This window comes from Planococcus citri, chromosome 3 (genome assembly GCF_950023065.1).
Source record: "Planococcus citri chromosome 3, ihPlaCitr1.1, whole genome shotgun sequence".
Classification (NCBI taxonomy): Eukaryota; Metazoa; Arthropoda; class Insecta; order Hemiptera; family Pseudococcidae; genus Planococcus; species Planococcus citri.
The window spans coordinates 83,207,205-83,225,651 of record NC_088679.1 but is presented as its reverse complement, the minus strand read 5'-3'; positions in this window follow the sequence as shown (position 1 = coordinate 83,225,651).

Below are 18,447 nucleotides of genomic sequence, written 5' to 3'. Positions count from 1 at the left end.
AGGAGGAGGAGTGATGAAGGAGGAGGGGGGACAGAGGACCAGAAGACCAGAAATTCCCATCTCAATATCACGAGCTTCCCAACTGGCCCCCAGTTGACTAAAAAAAGTTCTCAAGTTGATTTTTCGCGATTTTGTGGAATAAAACGGTGAATTTTTAAAACGAAATAAACCTACGGCTCGGTATAAAAACCTCGTAAGTCCGGATTGTTTCAAAAATACTGTTTCTTGTGGTTTCTATAGCAAAAAAAAAAAAAAAACGAGGAATCCGAATTTTAAAAAAACTCGTAAGTCTAAAACGCACCCTAGCGCTCTAATCGGCGAAAATCCAACATTAAAAAACGCGTAAGTCCGTCATACGAGGAAAGTACAAGAATTTCATCAATTGAAAATTTGAAAACCTCGTAAGTCGTCTTTATAGAAACCTCGTATGTCCTTTCAAAGCGCTTTAATCAACTAATTATAATCGATCAACCTATAAAATATCATCAGACCATACCGTTAAAACCCCTGAAATATAATAATGCGATCTAAAACTGCAAATAACAACGTACGAATGTTTTAAACGATTTTTTTGTTCTCCTGAAAAAATTACGATTTTGGACTTACGTGGCGTGGTATTCGTGCCGAGTCATCGAATTTAACGATATCGAATGATAATGCCATTTTTTAGGTTTACAAATTCTCACTTTTTAGTTTTTCTGGTGGGGTCAGCTTGGTTTTCATGGAGGGGGCTAAAGTCGTCGTGAGAGTCTATTTTACTTAAAAGGGACCTTTTAGAGACGATGGAACTCGAAATTTTGAAATTTTAAAAAATTTTCTTCGAACTGTTTTTTTTTAAATTTTTGAAAATTGAAGGGCCCACCGCAACTCGAATTTATCGAAAATGGAAAAAATAAAAAATAGGGAATTATTTTCTCACCAAAGGACACCACTTTGCGGGGTTGGGAGGAGGAAAGACCAAAAACAACTAATTTTAGGACATTCCACATACCATAATATACGGATTTCAGCTATTCTGGGGGGGGGGGAGTCAGCTTGGTTTTCATGGGAGGGGGCTAAAATCGCCGTGAGAGTCTTTTTTACTGAAGGGCTTTCTAGAGATGATGGAACTCGAAATTTTGAAATTTTAAAAATTTTTCTTCGAATTAGGTTTTTTTCAAATTTTTGAAAATTGAGGGGCCCACCGCAGCCCGAATTTTTCGAAAATGGAAAAAATAAGAAATAGGGAATTATTTTCTCACCCGAGGTCACCACTTTAGGGGGTGGGAGCGGAAAAAATCGCACATGTATGGTAGTTAAGTATCACCCTAACGTACTCGTAGTTAGCTACTCGTACTTTACACGCGTGATCACTCATCAGTGATCATTCATCGTGCATGAGATAGGGTGAAGAGGAATGGTTATGAGATGGGTAAACAAATACGAGGAGTACGATATCGGATCGGATATTGATGGAAATAAAATTAGGGTTCAACTGCTCGTAAGTACATACGTCTACGTGTACGTATATAGGCCTACGCGGTACGCGCACTTATACTCGTAGTATAATTTCGATAGCAGCGTGTAAGTGAAATGTAGGTACCTACGTAATACATATATTGGTACATAGATAGATACAGTAGATACGTAAATGGGCGAGCCAGTAGCGCGGCGCGGTGCGGCGCGAACCGATGCAAAGGGGCGTACTCGTACTGTAACTGAAGATAAATCTTGTAAATAATTCGGACAAACGTTACAGCTGCACTTAAGTAATGAGACCAAATGTTGTGAATTCTCGTTCGAATTAAAACGAAACACATCTGCGTTGTTTAGACTGTAAACAACGCGCTGGAATTTATTTGTTTTTCGAATTGATTATTTACTATAAAATGCTTTATTTATAAACTGACAACTTACAGATAATTCTAAAACGATGAGCACACTGCGCATTGTGTGTGTGCGTGTGTATCTCTGCTACTCGTATCGCATCGTACACATTGTTGTACTCGTATTCAGATCGAATCATTTACTCGTTTGCGTTTGTCGAACGAACCGCAAACGCCAAATGTCATTCGTCGCGATCGCGAGTTTAATTTTTCGACATAAAAAACCACTCGAGTTACCTATCATTTTATATTCTACTCAATACTCGTACGTACGTACGTACGTATGTATGTGTATGTAGGTAGGTAGAGCCGGTAGAGGTACATACATATAACGTAGCCTTACGTATGCCGATGCGGCCGTCCGCGTCGAAATGGATTAAATTTTATTGGTAGGTAATTTTTCGCGAATACCGTACCGTATGTCGTATAGCGTATACCTACTCGTCAGCATAGGTGTTCAGCGAGTGATACGAGTTGACAAAACTTGATGTGCCTGAATACAATGTACTCGTATATAGCCTACGCCCAAAACCCCGGTTCGGTGATAGGAATTATCCGCACAAATTTCTCCAATCGCGAATCATTCGGCTAGAAAAGTCACACGGTTGAGGTAATTTGGTAATTTTTGATAGGTACAAAATACGAGTACGTACTACGTAGTTCGTAGTTCGTAGTTCGTACAACGAAAAGACGAAAGGTGAAATTTTCCAAGGGGGGTTTTATCAAATTTGCAGGTAGGTACGAGTATTTATGAAGATATGATTTGAGTAAGCGGGTTGTACGTAGAATTTCCCACGTAAAATATCAATCGCCGTTGGAGTTTATTTCACTATGGCGGCCAGAGCCAACCTCAGGGAGTGCTTGGACCCTCAGGACTGGCCATGCCCAACTGCCCATGGCCGGACCTGCTGCTATACGGAAGCAGGCCATTCGCATCCTTCCCCAAGAAAGCGCTGTCCTGACAAGTATCCGAACGCAGCTGGAGCTAAGCTACCAGAGCATAGGCACCCAACGACCGAGTCAACCAATGAAGCAGTTGCAGCCAAGGCCAGAGATCCGCACCAGACAGATTCCCGAAAAGGACCAGCAACCACCGACCACCGCCCGCAACAAACCACCAACGAAAATGAGAAAGACAAATTTACCCACGACCAGGAGTCTACCAAATTTTATTCGAGTTACGAGTATTTAGTTTAGAGGAGTTAAAAGAAAATACGAGTATTGTTTTTACTAGTATAAGAAGAAAAGCCTCAGTTGAAATTTGTAAATTAGGTATGAGACCGATGATCCGGGGAAATCTGATAAAACGTAACGAGTAAATTGTAAGTTAGGTGCAGATTCCTCGGCGAGTCAAAAAAAATAAATAAAAAGTCTATTTCACTCGAAATGGACTTTTTAGAGATACGAGTAATGGAACTTTCAAAATTTCAAAATTTTACGGCGAATTTGTACTTTTTGAAATTTTTGAAAATTGGGGAAAATAAGAAATAGGCTACGGAATTATTTTACCACCAGAGGTCACCAGGTCACCACTTTTTGGTTTGGGAAGGGGGGGGTGGGATCCCGACTTTGAAAATAAGCACCACCCTATGTACGAGTACGTACAAAACTGCGCTTCAATTTCTCCATCACTTGATATACTCGTAGCCAAAGCTATGTAGGTACCTCTATCTACCTAACAGTAAGTAGTACGAGTAAGTACTATTGTACCTAGGTGAAATTGGGTGACGCCGTCAATTTTGTAAATTAGGTACACTTTGGCTGGCGCGTGGCGCATGGCGCAAAGATGAAACCCGCACGTACGAGTACGTAGGTAAGCGCAGGTAATACATACTCGTACTCGTATTACATACGTAAACGAGCTGAATTAAAAGCTTTATTATACTTAATCTCGAACATCAGAACATGATGTAGTCTATAGTGTAACTTTTTAACTCGATCTTCTTCTTCATCCTTCTTCTATTCACACTTGAAATGAAAAATAGAATAGGTATAAACGTAAAGTTGCAGCTTAGTACGCTTCATTAACCTTAACAACGCATCCACTCGTCGTACGTCGTACGTCGTACGTTGTACGTCCTACGTCTACGTAGTACGAGTACGTAGACGTACCACCAGTCCTGCACCCCCACCTGCATCTGAATCTGCATCTGCATGAGCATGAGCATGACGTGAGTGAGAAAGAGCTGCTGTTCTTTTGCTTTGTACCTACTTGTACGATAGTCTGTTAGTTATACTCGTACGTAGTTACTACGTATAATACGTACTTACATAATTTATGTAGTTAGCTTGCTGTAGCTATATCTCGCTTACACACTGCGCCGCGCCGCGCTGTGTTTAGCTAACTAAACGTATAGTTACTACCCCATATAAGTATAGGTATCTTATTTGCGATCGTTGTACGAGTAGGCCTAAACGTTTTATTCTCGCGAGCTTATCTATGCGGTAGCACGCTACATTTCGTACAGAATAAAATTTCATCGATACAATTTGCACTCTTTACCTATACCTAGACCTAGACCTAGACCTAGACGTACATTACGTTTAGGTACGAGTACCCAGTACCCACTACCCAACTACCCAACTACCCATATTCTCAGAGAGGTGGCCTTTTCAACTGTCAATATAAAATATAGACGCTTCACTTACGATCGCATATTTTAATATTCGTAGACGCGGCGCGATGTTGCATTCATTTCTACGTACGAGTACCTACTACCTATCTAAGTACCTACTAAGTATGTAGTATGTACTTGCTGCATTCTCGTATTCGCTTCTACGCCCGTCGCCCGTCGCATCGCCCGCCCATTTAGCCCATGCGAACTTTAGGCGAGAGCATCGAAAAGGCTGTACTGTACCTATTCATTTTTTTTTCAATTCGAACCCTTTCCTTATTCCACAGACAACCCGCGGCCATGTATTTCTGTATTTCTTTTTTTTTCGAAAAAATTTCCAAATTCAAATTACTCGTACCTACCTACCTATATGTTTGCGGAAAATTTCTTGGCCCCTCGTGTGAACTGGACGTGGGACGGTCCGGGAGCTACTCGTAGACCCGGCTCGGCTATTACGAGTATATTATAGATTATAGCCTATAAACGGACGAAATTAATTAGGGCAAAAAAATAGGCGGCGCCGCGGCCGGCGGTAATCGACTACGCGTCGCGTATCTCCTGCGGAATGAGTTACTCGTATTTTCGAGAAAATCGCAACTCGGTCTGCCGGTGCAAAATCAAAATCCCATTTCGTTTGGTAAACAGTAAACAGCACTAAAACATCGACAAGTGGACACTTGTATACCAGTGTACGTATACGATTCGTAATTCGAAAAACGTTCTCCGTTCGAGTAAGTACAAATACGAGTACGAGTACGAGTACGAGTATCAAAGACGACGACTTAATTTGCATGGGAAGCGGACGAGCGGACGAGCAGTCGAGCAGTCGAGCTTCTCTCGGTAGTCGGTAATCGCGCGGGTCTACAATCGATTAAACCTGACGCGCGCGTTATTTATCAAAATTTTCATCTCAAGTTTCCAAAAGCAAACAACCATCCCTTCTTTTTGGCGAAAATTAACGCGAATCAAAATTTAAACGCGCAAAAGGAAAGAAAACGAAAACGAAAGCGGAAGTAAAATATGTACAATTAGAAACCTACGAGTATACGTGTAGGGTATCTTATATTGAAAAAAATAAGAGAAAATTCCGAGTGCTTTTAAATACGCTTACTCGTACTCGTACACGCGAACGTGGGTAATTCGACCATGTTTTTTACACTTCAATCGGGATGCCATGCCATGCCATGCCATGCCACAGCCTACAATAATCGTAAAAATTTAGGAAATTGAATTTTTTCGACTAGCACCGAGTCGAGTCGGGTCGAGTCGAGTAGAGCTTATTCGAACAAAATAATTGTATTATGTAGAAGGCAAATATGGGTACAAAGTACAAATACGAGTAGTCGAGTACCCAGTACCCACGCTTAATACGACATTTCAGATATACTATGTAGGATTGAATTACTGAAAATCGCGTAATTTTTGGATTTTCAAAACTTGGCCAAAAATCAAAAAGTCATCGGGCAGCAGAAATTTTTCTTACGGGTAGACGGATTATACCTATAGGCTACCTATCTTTGAAAAGATCCATCACTCCTCGTGATCGAAATGAATACCTAATGGAAAAAATACGTAGCACGTAAACGTACGAGTATATACTTTATTTCGAGCATTATCAATCAATTCAATTCGTGTGAAAGCAAAAATTGAAAATGAATCGAGTTTCGGAGTTGGATCGAATATCGAATGGGAGTAGTGGTCTAGTAGTATTCGCCCACGACGCGACGCGACGCGACGCGATCGGGGTGTTTCCAAAATACATGTACCGGTAAGTGAATTCGACAATTTTTTTGGCAAAATTAATTGAAAACGAAAGAATTTTATCGATGTACCTATTCGTACCTACGAATACGTAGGTAAATACGTATCTTGTTCGAATCGCGAGTATTTCATAAAAATACCATACCCGCCCGCCGCCCGCCTTAACTCTCGTATTGGTTGCGCGATAATTTGTTACAGTAATGGCGATAAATTAGAATTTTTTTAAAAGAACACGTCCGCGTCTTTTTTGGAAAATGTACGTAGAAGGGTAAGGGGGACTGGGCTAGGTGGAAAAGTGATGAATCGCGCGGTTCTAGTCACATTTTGATTAATCTGGCGGGTTCGAGGTGAGCGGCGCAGGGCGCACCATACTTTCGCGGTGCTGATGGCATGGCATGGCGTGGCGTGGCGTGGCAGCGACTCGCCAAGTAAATAGATTACTTTTTTCGAGTTGATTGCGTTCTTAACTTACTCGTACTCGTAAGAAAGTTCGATTAGCTTTTTTCTTCTCCTTGTCTCGGGTTTTCGGCGGTTTCGGCGGTTTCGACGTCGACGAGGTATTTCGTCTCTATAGATGAATTCTATGAACGATGACGGGCGGCGTGCGATAGAAATGGATAGCGATTTTACCCTACTTACTAGGTACCCTCGAACACAATTTTGAATCATGGTTAACGGTTACCGGTTACCGGTTAGGTATGCCGCGATGCCGCGATGCCGGTGAATTGAAGCGGAAAAAAGTGACTGCGAAAATGGTCAAGATGTTGAGAGGTGAAGAAAATCTGAAAATCAGATATACGAGTACGTTACTTACCTGCGTATATTAATAGTGGTTTACGATTTTTTTTTTTTTTAAATTATTATTACAAGGTCGCCTTTTCGAATGGGTACCGAAGTAGGCCTACCCTATTAGGCCTATGCGAGCGATACACCGCACAAAAAATGAAAATCTAGTAAAAATCGACGTACAGTACAAGTACGAGTACTAAACACTAAACAGTAAACTGACCTCTGTAACCTTCATCGTACCTCTACCTACCTACCTATTTCTCTATGCTCGTGTACTTACCATTAATTTCATTAGGAACGCAGAATGAACGCGAGGCGAAAGCATGCCGCGTGCCGCCGCCCCTCAGAAATTTCAAGTTTCAACCGAATAAAACGAATAAATGTCTCTAACGGAAAAAAATATATACGTATATAACGTCTTGTTAGTAAAAAGAAAAAAAAGAAGAAAAGAAGAAATATCATTCGTAAATTGGATACATACCGTGGCGGAGTTTTAGCAAATTAAAATTCCTTAATGAGGCCTTAATTTGAAAATTTTTTGCATTCGCGATATAGCGATGTGGTAAAATTCTACTCGCTCGTGTAAGTTGTAAAATTGGTCGTCGTCGTCGTAGTAGTAGTGGTAGTGGTAGTGGTAGTGGTAGTGGTAGTGGTAGTGGTAGTGGTAATCGTACAGATTATTAGCGAGTGTAAAAATGATTCGAGTATTGGTCGTTGGAAAGAAAAATTATTCGTCGAGAAAATTTGTCGAATATTGAAAAGGCGAATACGAAAATTTCAAATTGGGTGATATTTTCAATAGAATCGGATGTATACCGTATGTACTCGTAGTAGGTAGTAGAGGTAGCTAATATTGGTGCAAATATGCGCGGGGGAGTGACAATAGTTGTGTTGAGGGCGACAAGGATGCTGACAATGTTACTGTTACCATACACTTTATTACGTATGTCGTATGTACTTTTACTCGTATGTAGAAAAGTAACGTGTACAAGTCAGAGACAGTCACCAGCAGAAAGCAGAGACGCAGAGAGCAGAGAGCAAATGCATCGAGACGATGCGATGAAAGTGTTTGCCTGTTTGCGCAACGTCGAAACGTCGAAACGTCGATGCTGCCGAATCGCGGCGCAAAAATCTACCTTACCTATGTATGTATGTACCGTACCCAGTACCCGCCCGTGTGAAATAGTCGCAATCGACAGTCGTCGTCGTCGTCGTCGTCGATTCGCATTTTAAAACTTGTAAACCAATATTTAGAAGAAATTGTTGGAAAACGTTGCGCGGAATTTCCAACTTTATCGTACGATACGAGTAGGTACGATTTTTATGTCGCTGCTCGTATCGTACGTGTACTCGCAGCGAGCACGCATGAAAACGTAAAAAGAAATTACGACCTGGCGCAAAGGTACATACGTATCAAGCTCCTTCGTACGAATACGAGTATACGAGTATACTAGTATAGCTGAGGGGTCTCCGGTTGTTGGGTAACTGGTAACTGAGTCAGCTCAGTCAGCTTCATACGAGTACGAGTATAACCGTTCTTTTGTTTTGTATTTTTCTTTCTTACTGGTAGATATACTCGTATGTGTATTCGTAGGGCTTATTGCTCTCAGCTACGCGTAACGCGTAACGCGTAACGCGTAACGTGTATTTCACACCAGTAACAGGCGAGAACAGACAAAGGTTTCATCCTACTAACTACGAGTATAGGTACTCGATACTTACCGTAAGTACAGACATCAAGAGGGTGTTGCTGTTGCTGCAGCTGTAGGTAATAGGTAGGCATTACCTAGCAGACAAAACGAGAAATGAGAAAATACGAGTAAATTTGTTAACGAATGGAATGAAAAAAAAAATCTGCGCACCTAATTTACCCCGTAGTACCTATATGTACTACCTAATGTACTACCTATACGATATCGGAATTTCAAATAGCGAATTTTTTATTTACCCCAATCAAGTTGCGATGGCCTTCAAAGGAAAGGAGCCAGTAAGAAGCAAGATTGTAATAAATGGAAAAATCATCGAACAGGTCAACAATTTCAAATACCTGGGAAACAGGTTATCGTACCGTGGGGGAAGTAGATGTTGGTGGAAAGATTGCAAAGTTCCTGAGAGTCACAGGACTGATAAATAGGACCCTGAGAAGCAGTAAGGTGCGAAAAGAAACAAGATTGAAGGTGTACAATACCCTAGCAATACCAATGATGACGTATGGAAGCGAGGTATGGGCACTGAAGAAATCTGATAAAAGAAGAATAACGGTAGCAGAGATGAAGTTCATGAGGAGAACGGCAGGGGTGACTCTCAGAGACAGAGTCCCATCCGAGAAAATAACAGCAGATCTCGGAGTGAAGCCAGTCATGAAGAAGATAAAACAGTATAGGAAAGATTGGAGAAATCATGTCAAAAGGATGGAGGAAACAAGATCACCAAAACAGGTCCTCCAATATACACCAACGGGGAAGAGAAGCAGAGGGAGACCAAGGAGGAAACTCACGGATACCTCAGGCTCATCCTCAACAGGTTCCACACCGCAGCAGACAGGCCAATAGGCCTACCGCTTATAAGGAAACGACGACCAAGTTGCAAAGGTACGAGTACTCGACTACTCGTATTAGGGTGGATCGCGAAAAAACCCTGTTTCAGTGTTTTGGAAAAATTCGCCCCGTTCCTAAAAGACAGTATTTGGGGTCCGAGACTCTTTTTAGGATGCTACTCGTTTGTTAGCGCGGATGAAAGTAAGGGGAGTGTTTGGAGGGTGAGCGGGAGGGGTTATATGTACCTGGCTATTACTTCTTAATAATCTACTTCTTGAATTATCAATCTTTGAAGACTTAGGCCCTCTCTTCGCTCAGACCTGTTGGTTTTTCTTTTTCAAAATCAAACTTTCTAAAAATTTATTAGCCTAGGTACCATATTCGATTCGCGCTTGAAAAATGTTTTATCAAAAAATAAACTCCTCGCGTAAAAAAATGATTTTTTCATCTATTAAAATACGAATTTCTCGCACGTTTGAGACTTGTAAAAATTGAACGACGAAAACGAAAATTTTATGCGCGTCAAGATACGAGTTGGTATAGGCTATCAGAAGACCTACTTACCTGTAATGTCAACTGGCGGAATCGTTTTCTCATCTTTCGTTTTATTCGGCAAAATTGGTATTTTTTCTCATATCATTCGGCAAATTTTCAGTTGTACCCCCTCCCCACACCACCCCACCAACAGAACCTTTAGTTTCATCCCCGATTGTAAGTTTTTGCACCGAAAATTGAAAAATTGAGAAGAAATTATCCGCTGCAGAAAACGAGCAAAAATATTTTTAAATAATCGTTTTCTCCTTCAAATTTAAACCCCAAAAATTGAAAAATGTAAGGGTCATCGCTCTCGAGGAACCTCTTCGTTCGTATTAAATTTCAAGTAGGTAAGGTACATCGGTTGAACAGGGCTGTCGGCTGTGGAGAGCTGATGCGAGCCGCGTGGGCTAATAACACGTTGGGCCCTATATGTTTATAGCGGAAGCTACCTATATCGAGATTTTTGAGAAAGCATGTAGGAGGAGTGACGGGGGGGGGGGGGGGTGGGGGTGTCGAATGAAAATTTGTCGACTGATGTAAAGAAAAATATCAAGTTTACCAACACCTACTCTCTAAATTTGAAACAGTGAAATTTCACCGCTTAGCAGTCGCGACGTTTCGCCTTTTTAAAAGCGGTAGTTTTTGACTGCACAACAGTAAAAAATCTACCGAATTGGTTAGTCAAAATGATTTTTTACTCACCAATTCGGTAGATTGTTCACTGTTTTGCAGTAAAAAACTACCGCTTTTAAAAAGGCGAAATGTCGCGACTGCTAAGCGGTGAAATTTCACTGTTTCAAATTTAGAGAGTATAGATACGTACCTAGGTAGCCTATACCTACCGATATAGGTAATATTCGTACGCCTTATGAAATTTGTTTTGATTTTAGGAGGCCTCGAAATGCGAAATTTGTTTAGGTATCTTATAAAAGGAGAAGCTTTTGAAAATTTTCATTTCGAAATGCCTAAAACGATTTTTTTACGCGGCGAGTATATTTTTTGGTTTTTAAAATTGTAGAATTTGAACTAACGTACCTACGTATCGTAACGAGGTATTTTTTTAGGAAGTTGATTTTGAAAAAGAAAACAGAACAGGCCCGAGCGAGGGTGAAAGCTAAACATGCTGAAGTTACATAGGTACGAGTAGGTACGTCTTGAAATGGCAGAAAACGCAGATTTTGGCGGATAGCCCTCCTTTTTGGAAAATTCTCAGATAGCTGACCAGTGATTTTGAACGATCTGATTGAAATGACGTTGATAAAATTGTGCCTGTTGGCTGTTTGATTGATTTTAGTACTCGTAGGTCGTACGCGTAAGTATCTATATAATTTGAATTGGATTTTTATACCCTGCGATGCGTCGATGTCGATATCGTACGAGTGTCGAGTATGTACAAGTTTTAATCAGCTGAAGAGATGCCGCTCACGGATAATGCTTGTTTGAGATTACAAGGGTTGAGCGCGTGTTTGCCCATGTTACGAGTTCTCGTATACCATGTACACATACATGTACATGGTACACTACTACGCTAGTGTAGGTGTAGGTGTAGGTGTAGGTGTAGGTGAAGACTGAAGGTACTAGGTAAGTAGCTGGTAAGGTACATACATATTTGTTCACACGTATCCGTCGCGTCGCGTCGTCCTTAACACTATCGATATGCTTATTGCTTATACAATATACAATATACAATTTATACTTACACATAGGTATAGGTACTTTTTCAACATTTCGCGAGCAGAATAAAGAAATCATTCGAAGCGAAAGAAAATTTGTTTGAAAACTTGTCTTTAAAAAACTATCGGTAGAGAAATTACACGTATCGTACGTTGGTACCTATACCTTCCACCTATTTTGTAGGTAAGTACGGTAGCTAGGTACCTGTATTTTATATGTAGGTATGTATGTCTATGTACCGTGTACCGTGTACGTACGAGTACTTATGTACGTATACTTTATTGGAAAGCTGAGTAGAAAATTTTCAAAGTGGAAAATTTTTATAACCAATAAGTAAGCGTGCGAGGTGCCCTATTTTTCGAGCAAATTCATTCCTTCAGCGATTCCTTTTTCGTCGTCGTCGTCGACGTCGAAGAAGTAGAAGTAGAAGAAGAAGAAGAAGAAGAAAAAGAAAAACTAAATAAATATCGCGAATAAATGAAAAAGTCCACGTATACGATTTGACATCTCTTAAACGCGCGAAAAAGAAATAGTAGAAAAAGAAACCATTTACGACTTCTTTTTATATACTTACGAGTAAGTGTGAAAAACGAATATTCCTACACGCGGCGGCGGCGGCGGCGGCGGCGACGGCGGTGGCAGCATCGTCACTGCACAGCGTAGCAAAGGCGTTTTGGGCAAATTTAATTTTTCTCATTTTCGTACTCTTTGAATGTACGAGTAGTAAAAACGTCGGGACGCAATTAAAAGGGGAGAAAAAGGCGTCAATTTGAACGAATACAGGTACACGTCTACACGTCTACACGTATAGCGTATAGCGTATACCTGCAGCGGAAATACGGTAGAAATAAAAAAAAATTAATTTAGAATTTCATCTCGAGCAGCGTTTAACGTAGGCAGGCAGGCAGGCAGGCAGGCAGGTGGGGGAGGGGTTTGCTTAGAAATGCGACTAGTAGGTAAGGTACGTAGACATATGTACGTCTCTCTACGTAGTACGTACCAAGTATACATTTATAAGGTATACGGCATACGCAATACGAGTACACGGGCCAACTTTCGGACCAGCGAGCGTATAGCTTTTAGCTTTCAGCTTTCAGAAAAACTGACGCGCGAATTGGTATTTTTACCGCTTCGATTTAAAAGTTTAAATGGTTGTCGGTAAGTTTTGCCAAGCGACGCGAGGGTGAGGGTGAGGGTGACGGTGGCTGGTGGCTGGTGACTTACTAAAAGTCCGACATCTGCTTTCGAGCACGGCGCGGCGCGGCGCGGCGCGGCGACCACTCGGACTCGGGACTCGTTTGAGGGGGTTTTACGTAGGTACATGAAAATTGACTTTTTCCGTACAACTTTCTGCTGCGCTTATATGTGTTTGTGTACATCACGTGTGAACTAAAATCTTTCGATTTACGTATCAGCATTAACCATTAGCTAGCTTCGGCTTTGCCATTCTTTTATTATTTTTCCCTCGTCCGTTTCTCTTTCTCTTTCTCGCGTTAGCGTTTGTTGTGGTCGGCTGGTCGCTTCTCGACTCTCGTAGATGAGCTTTCTTGACGCCATTTTGCGCGCTAAACGTAATTTCAAACAAGTTTGCAAACGGCTATTTGATTTGCGAGGTTTTGTCGTCTTCGTCGTCGTTTTGCGCTGTGATGGGCTGAGAATTACTCGTATTGTCGCCGTTCGATGCGATTGCGGCATTACGATAGTACCTAGAGCCTAGACCTACTGCTGCATTCTGTGTAGTGTCCTAGTGTGTACGAGTATATCTATATACCTACGTATGTAGATTGTAGATTGTTGGGGTTTTTGTTACGAGTATGTAGGTATGTACCTACTACCTACTTGTATAATTATTCCTTGGCGGTGTTTGAAAGAAATGAAAGATGTAAATGCGCGATATGAGAGCATTTTTTAAAAAATCATCTTTGTTTGGTGAGAAAAATGTTTTGGCGGAATGAGGAGCGCGAGCGTATACCTACCGACAGTACCGACTACCGTAGGTCGCGGTCGTAAATTTGCAGACATGCAGAAAACGCATGCAGGTATTCTATGTACTCGTACATTGTACGATACGTTACGAAAACGACTGCTGAGTGGTGAGTGGTGAGTGCTCTGTGCTGAGGATGGTTGGCGAGTGTAGACGCAGGCGGTGGCGGTGGCGGAGGCGGAGGCGTAGGGATACACCGATACAGTTACCTAAGACGAATTTTCGCACCACCAAAGCCAGCTTTAACGCTTCGTTTACGCGTATTGGGATTGGCGTACTTTACACAGTACACACGAGTATAAGCGAACAAGATTCCGGATTCGGATTCGGATTCGGATGCATAACAGTGGAAGCAGATTCGTCGTTTGATTAGGCGTAGAATTCATTACCGAAGCAGCGCAGCGCAGCATAGATAGGTGTAGTTGTACAGCTACACAGTACACACACATCTCTCGTAGGTATATCAAATTAGCGCCAACGACGACGACGACGATGACGACGAGCAGGCAATTCGTCAGAGCGTGTTGGAGATGAGTAATTACACTGACAACTGTATCATGCTATCATGGTTATACTCGTACATACGATAGATATGTATACACATACACATAAATGTATGTGTATGTGTATACACGCGAGCGCGTTTAAACGAATTTAATTGTTTACATTGTGTAAGATAGAACTTATGTTTATATTTAAATTTGCCAAAGCTTCTTAAGAGTTGTCTTTGTTCGTTTTCGTTTCCTTTAGCCGTGTGTTTTTCATTCTACTCGTATTCCAACGTTTCTCTCACGCTCACCACCACACCACCGTGCAACGTGCAGCGTGCTCTGTACTCTCTGGCTCTCTTCTCCTACGACTACGACTACGACTACGAGTAGATACGTATACTCGTATAAACACAGCTAGTTTCCGTTTCGTACATCTTTTCCTTGCCAATTGTCTTTCTCTCTTTTCAAACCCTATCTGAACCCTCTCTCCCACTCCCCCTTTCTCTTTCTTCTCCTCGCTGCTGTACGCTTTTCTCCCTGCAGCAACCGACATCCTAAGACTTCGGTATGGTTTAAACTTTTGCAAAGCAGCATTCTTCTGCCACCCCCTCCCCACCTCCCCACCTCCCTCATCGTGAATTCGTCTCCAAAATACAAACCAGATTCCTTGTAACTTTATCCTTTTTAAATAAATTTAATCATAATTAACGGGTACCACTTTTAATGAAGTCGTCGCCATCGTCGAGTAAAATGACATTTAGCGTTATTAAAATCATACTCGTCTTCTCGCTCCCTCTCGCTCTCTAACTCTAAGACGATGCTACGCGACAGCCAGCGTTAGCGTTATTTGTAATTCACTAATTTGCTGTTTTACAGGCTAAATACCTCGTTCTCGATTTCTTATCAACGAGATCTCCTTTCAATATACGTACCTACTTACCAGTTATTGTATTCGTACACTCGTACTCGTACTCGTAGATATAATGTATACTTGGGAAAGATTATCATTATTGTAGCTTCTGCCTTTTATCGAAAAACAACAGGGTCTTTTTAGAGATACCTGATATAGACGTTAAAATTTTAAAATTTTTACAGCGAATTTGTACTTTTGAAAATTTTTGAAAATTGAGGGGCCCGCGCCGTAGCCCGTGTTTTTCGAAAATGGAAAAAATAAAAAATAGCCTAAGGAATTACCAATTTTCTCACCGGCGCGGCGCGGCGCGGCTGAGGTCACGTCAGCGTCACCACTTTGGTGGTTGGGAGCAGAAGAAATCGCAAATTGAAATCGGGCGTAGTTTTGCGATTTCTTCGAATACGTGACAGGTGGCTGGCGCAGCGGTTGCATTAAATTTTGAATTGCTCGGGAGTACGCGCATTTCTTTCTATCGTCTAAATTTTTTTCTCTACCTCTATAAGTACGAGTAAATCAGGCGAATAGATACCTACGTCAATTGTTTCGCAACTTTATCAATTGCGCTATTGTGGTTATGGCGAGTATCGAGTCATATTTGTGCCGCCGTACATAAATGTTATGGCGAGGGGCGAGGGGGGAGTCGGGGTAGGATATCATCTGTCTAGGAACTTGGGCAATTAAGTAGGTATACTCGTACGAGTATGTCGACTTTTCGAGCGTTTTTTTTTTTCAAAAATGAAAAGGAAAAAAAACAATTTCCAACGGTAATAAGCATCTATGTATTAGTTTTCGATTGTGAATTATTCATTTTTATACGATACATGTGGCCGGAGTTTACTCGTATTGCGCTCTTCAGTTGGTGTATTTTTGTTTCTGTTCGTATAGCTTGCTAATTTTTGGTATATTTCATCATTGTACTCGTACTACGTAGCCGTAGCGGATACGTAAACGCCAAGCGGTAAGGCGCGAGGCGTAAGGGTAATAGTATTGGAATAATTCATATACTCGTACTCGTACTCGTATACAATATACTCGCACAATTATACTCGTACATTCGGGATAGTTTTCAATATATCATATTTTTAAGCAACTTATTCCATAGTTATTAAGTACCTACATAGTTGGGCGTATTTGTTTCCTTAGCGGTATATCGGCTAAACGCCGCGCCGCTCCCTCTGTCCCGTCCGGACAAAAAACAAAAATAGGCAAACGTGCAGATTTTCTCGATTCTCGATTCTCGATTCTCGATCTGTGTGTGTCGTGTGTCTCTAAACTTTGGGCGGCGCGGCGCGGCGTTCAGCTTATGAATTATTGAGTTGTTATTATTACGTATACCCAGAGCCAGAGCCAGAGCCAGAGCCAGACCTAGCGCGCTTGAATAACACGACCTGACTGACGGCCTCGTCACCACGTGTGTCCGTGTACGATATATTGTGTAGTGTGTAGTGTGTATAGTGTACCTCTCTGCTACACCTCTGTGAATATATGCACTACCTATACAATATACATAGACATACATATACTGTAGCTGTACGTTTACAAGATAAATAGTGTATTTGATTTTCGCCGCTATACAAAAATTAATCCCCAATGTAAACTAATTAATATGGATTCATTTAACTTTAAAATGAACCATACGAACGTGTTCGAACATCTAGAGCTACACACAGACGCACACGCACACGTTGGTACTACTCGTAGGTAGGTCAGGTAGAGGTACGAGGTACGAGTACGACATCATCAGGAAATAAGTTAGTTAAAATTGTCAACTGTATAGCTATACCTACCACTACCTAATGTTTAATGTATTAACGCCTGATACGAGATACTCGTACATACATACTCGTACCTTACCTAGGTACGTATCAGTTATCACTCAGGTACCTCGACCTACCTATACAATATACCAGATACCTACCTACATACTCGTATCTAGCTAACTAGCTTTTTTGTAGGCACGGCCGCGGCATCGGCACGAGTACTCGTAGAAAGAACATACGAGCTCACTCTGCCTGATTGTCAGTTTTGAGAAATTAGCGACATTTTTCATCGAGTGATGCGCGGATTACGAGTAAGAGTAATTCTTCGTTTTTTTTCCTCTCGTCTCGTCTCGTCTCGCCTCGCCTCGCTTCGATGTGCTGTCATCTTCGCGCGAGGTCTTCGAGAACCGAGAACGAGGTTATTTTTCAAATTTACTCGTACACATACCTACATACGACTACGAGTAGGATCTTTCGCGGATATTACGTATGTAGGGTAGGTATAGGTATGTACATACATATTTTTTCTGTGCAAACGCAACGGTAATTATGGTGAGAGTAAAACGTACGGTAGCCGAAATTCACACATTTGCCGTTGGTTGTCACTTGTCAGTCAGTCAGTTTTTAGACAGCGTCGTTTAAGAAGGCGATTGCGATTGCGATTGCGATTGCGATTACAATAAATTGTTCAAAGTGTTCGTTTTCGATTTCAACGAAGAATGTCGAATTTCATCAAAATTGCATCCGCGCAAATGCGATTTTTTGACTTACCTAATTGAAATACCTATACGAGTATCCTACGAGTATACTCGTAAAAATGGACAATCATTCCGAAAATGAGGTTTTCATTTTATTTCCAAAGTTTTTGGTTCGGCTTTCATTTTTCGGCATCAATTTTCACGCTAATGATACGATTTTTAGGGATTTTCTAGGTACGCTTAATATTTCTCACTTTTGAATTTTAGCTACCTACTGGCTACTTTTAGTTTTCGATTTCATTTTCAGCGATCAGGATTTTAGCTACGCTTTCATTTTTCGTTTAGATTTTTGATGCGCAGATTTACCGAGTTTTCAGTTTCAGTTTTCACTTTTTTATCCAATTTAAAGAATTTCCGATCTTACGAGTATCGTCGGGTTTTCGAATTCCATGTTCGGAATCGTAAATTTTCGTTACGAGTAGATATCAGTTTTGCGCTTTTCACCGCCAATTTTCATCTTTCGATTTTATTTTTAGTTCGTACATTTTAGCTCGAGTTTTTTATTTCTCTTCTAGTCGTTCGTTTCATTTTCAGTTTTCCATTTCAAAAAATTTATAAGTAGCCTTAGCCTACCTACCTAGGTACATATGTATTTTCTCTTTCGTTTTCAGTTTATAATTTTATTTTCGGCTGTCAATTTCGGCTATCTGTTTAGAGTTTTCGATTTCTTTTCAAGTTTTAAATTTCGCTTTCAGAATGTCGGATTTCATTTTCGGGTTCTTATTTATTCGCGTAGTTTTCAACTTGATTTTTAGTTTTAGTT